This window comes from Catharus ustulatus, chromosome 4, assembly GCF_009819885.2.
Source record: "Catharus ustulatus isolate bCatUst1 chromosome 4, bCatUst1.pri.v2, whole genome shotgun sequence".
NCBI classification, from domain to species: domain Eukaryota; kingdom Metazoa; phylum Chordata; class Aves; order Passeriformes; family Turdidae; genus Catharus; species Catharus ustulatus.
Window position 1 is genome coordinate 35,664,345 of NC_046224.1, and position 4,292 is coordinate 35,668,636.

Consider the following 4,292-nt stretch of genomic DNA (forward strand, 5'->3'; position numbering starts at 1 on the left):
GATGTGAGATTTTAGTTGAGATTTTAGAGTCAGCATGTATAAGGGAGCCCACTCTGTCAGCAGACAGAGCTAGATCCCCTCAGCAGTGTGGGATTGAGGATAGGTGGAGCTGCAACAAAGCCAAAATAAATTTAGATTTAGAGGAATCTAAACAGCAGAAACTTTAAAGAATTGTCATACTATTGATACATGAAATGAGTGTGAAGATCCTAGACAAGGAGATGGATTGGCACAGGATGTCAAAATAGCTAGCAGCAAGGCAGACATTTTCATGCTCTTGCCCTCTTTTATTACAAGGAAAATAATCATATAAACCAAACAGTGTATCACCAAATCATAGGGATGGTGTAAGGTTGGAAGGGACCATGGAAGGTCATCGAGACCATGTAACATAAGGGGGTTTATAAAACTGTGTTCAAATATCTCTTTGACCTTTGACCACTTCTCTTTATAGCCACAGCAGTACAGTCTTAGAGGTTATGGGGTGGTTGAATCCATTTGACTTGGGACCCTGGATGTTTCCCTTTCACCATCCACCAGAGCTGCATGCAGGATGATTCCCAACTCCCAGTCAGCCCAATGGCCCTGTGCAGGTCAGCCAGGGAATGTACAGTGCACATGGTCCAAACAGAGACACATGTGCATACACACACACAGAATGGGTGAAAAAGGATTCATGACACAGAGAACAGGACTAGGATTCAAGGAAGCAGGACAGAGGGCCATGGTCAGACACAAGGTATGAATGGGTGAAGGTACTGGCCAGCAGCCAGCACATGCACATGCAAGCACCTTTTACCCCTCTTCTCTCCTCGTTCCTGTGCCTATTACTTCCCTGTTCTCCTCAGTGTCTCTGTTTCTCCAACCTTGTCTATATCTTTGCAGTAAAAAAGTTCTTACCTAATTACTTTCATGGGTCTTAGCATTGCCAACCTACACCCAAATGTGAAACCTCAGATGCTGCCACTTAGATCATCTCAGCCACAGTGGTGTTATCAACTTCCCTGGTATTTCTTACCTCACAAGCTTTTCTTTCCAAAAGGCATCCACCAGAGCTTGGCCTTCCCTCAAATAACTTCCCCTGAACTGCCTGTGTAGCACCACCAGACTTTATGGCACTGTCAGCTGCTCATTCTTGCTCTCTCCAGCAAATTGCTCAGGATCTGTGCAGGTAGCTCAGCCTTGGGCCAGGGGTGCCAGCCATGTGCCTGCAGATACATGTACTCATCTCTTCAGTTCAAAGCTAGAATTAGTTCATTAAATAATTCAGAGGGAACCTGCTTTCTGGGCTAAAACATTTTTATTCGGGTTTTACACATTTTTCTTTTTTTTTTTTTTTTTTTTAAATTTCGTGATTTTGTGGTCGTTGCCATGGTTGCGTATTTGGTAATTCTGCAGTTCAGGAAGAAAAGAACTGAGATAGGACTCCTAAGTGCAAGGAAACATGCAATGTATCCCTAGTGGAGTTAAATGCTTTTGAGGAATAGGATCTAGATCTATTTTAAATTGCAGAGTTTGGGGGTTGACGGTAGTTTAAAATGTACAGGTGCATTGCACCAAATGATGCATGTTTTTGTAAGAATTACACATACACATTTTTCACAGTATTCAGGCAAAAAATTGGTGCATACAATGGTTGTGCTTTGAGAAAGGGATTATTTTCTTTTTCAGGTGGCCTGAAGGTTCCTTACCACTTCCTCTAAAGCATTCAGATTTGCTGACAAATTCCATTTGCACATCCTGGCTAACAAGGACAGCAATATTATGTCCTTCCCTCTTCTTATTCAAAAACTACAGAAAAAAAATTGTATATCCTAATCTCTAGGGGTGTACATACCAGAAAGGTTAATTGTGATTTTATGACTAATTGGAAACATATTCTATAACCTTATTAGCAGATACTATACTTCTGCACTTCACATTTGCATTTCGTGCTACTTCTTCAGCCTTTTCTGGAAAACTAGCTAGTTGCCTCATATATCAAATAACAAGCATGAAATTATCTTCTGCTAATGTATTTACAGTTTCATACAGTTGAATATACAAAGTAATTTTTAGGCCAATTAATTCTATTTTGTTTTTTTCCAGCATCTATGGACCAAAAGCAAAAAGGAATCCTCCTTCCTAAAATCCCATCTTGATATAACTGTTCCTTTCAACCTAAATGTTTTGCAGACATTTTAAAATTGTAATCCAAGGAATCAGCTGTCATTCAAAGTTTCTTCCAGAGATGTTAGTAATCACATTCATCTTAGCATGCTGACAAGTTATTTAAAACATAAGTGCTTAAGATAATCTCTTTACTCACACATATTGGTTCTGATCTAGAAAAAAAATAAGAATCATAAAAAAAAATCTTCTATAATCTTCAACTGTGATGGATTATAGATTTTAATAAATGCGTGTCAGTTCCTCCTCAGACAAAGGCCATATTCTAATTAATTTTTTTCTTATAATCCAAGCTACAGACTCAAAAGACATATAGCCTGCCTTTTCAAACTGGGTCAAGTGTGGAGAAGATGTTATGTATCTCTGGCAAAAAGTAAGATATTAATAAACAACATCAGGTTAAGCTTTTTTCTTTACAAAGCTGTAAGTCATGTGTGACAGGGAAAATTTGATTAGTGATCCTCCTAAGAAATCATAAAAGACCTGAGAGTTTAAAAAGAAAAAAGAAGAAAACAGGTAATTTACTACCACCAACTTTTTAGTGAGTGTGACATGGACATTTAATACCTATGGAAAAGCTTTACAAGAAACAGAAATAAATAGTGAACAGAAATCATAAAAACTCATAACTATTACTACAACAACAAATCAGCTAAAGACTTCAAAAAATCATTGAACTCCAAAAATCAGCTGACAAACCTTGGTTGCAATGTTTTATCACAGAGCTTTACCTGGCTTTACAGTTCTTTGCTATGTCCTAGGATAATGTGAGTAACTTCAGACAGGTTGAAATTCCCTGTGGTAAATGCTCACTTCAAGGTGAGTTTAGCAAAGTTAAACTCCTTTCTTTCTCATAGTAAGCATAAACAAAGCACAGCTGGGGAAGAGAGGAGCAATATTGTGTTGTTGGGGTTAAAAACAGAAACAAATGCCCCACTGCTTCCCTAGGTCTGAGGTATCATAGGTTACAGTCTTGTTTTCACTGCTTCCCTCCAGCAAGGCCCTTGTCTGACCACCCACTTCTCACAGGTTTGTGCTTTGGTGGATTAGGGTTTCAAAGGGACCAGAAGGAAGAGAAGTTCCTCTCACAATATTGGACCATATCATGTCCAACTCCCCTCCATTTCAAATTGTATTCTTTCTCTTCAAAACAAAAACAAGTGAGGGAAAAAAGAAAAAAAAAAAAACTCTTATGGAATTGAATTAATTTCTTTGTTTCCAGAAAGTCACAGCCTGTACACAATAATTTAGCAGGAATGAGGTGGTCTGATTTGCCTTGATAAATTCTGCTAGACACCCATAGCTAAATTTCTTTTTTCTCCCTGTCATCTTTCTAGTTTTCCAGCCTAATTACAACCACTAGAACCCATTTTTTTCCCTCCCATAAACAGTTACTTTGCTATGAGCTCACATGCTTTTCTGTCAGTCACTTTTGTACTCCAGTCCCTCCAAGGGATATATCTCCCACCTGTAGGAGCATCTGGGGCTGAGAGAGTGCAAAACACAGAGGCAAAGAAGCCAGTCTGAGAGCAATGGGACTCAAGCACCTTCATCTCAGAAAGAAACTATGATCTCACATGTCACGAAGATCTGGCAATAGCATAAATTCCAAAATGAAAAAATGAGAGACACACAGTGAAACAATCTTTTCCTTGAAGCCTGATGTGAACAAAGAGTTTAAGAGCCTTGCAGCACAGGCAGTGATAGCAGAAGCAAGGTCCTCAAGCTGAGACAGACTGTGAGACACCCAGGTTCCACACATTTCTGGGGCACAGGGAGATATCACACATCTACTGTTCTGTAGCTTACCACTTCAGTAGTTGCCCTTGTGCCCAAGAAAAAAATGTGCTGAAAAAAACATCTCTTGAGATTATAGCTGAAAATTATCTAGCTACAGATATACATGTATCTGTACATATGTATATAAATATGTAGATGGGCATGTTTAAACAATCCTTGAAGAGTCTTTTCCTGTAAGTCTAGCAAGAAGTATGCAGAGGTATTTCATGCACATAGAAAAGTCCATGTGTAGGCATCATTTCAATATAACCATCTATGTGAAAAGCAAAATCTCATTCAGGTACATCTTATTATTAGACTGTAAAGATGACATGACAACAAAA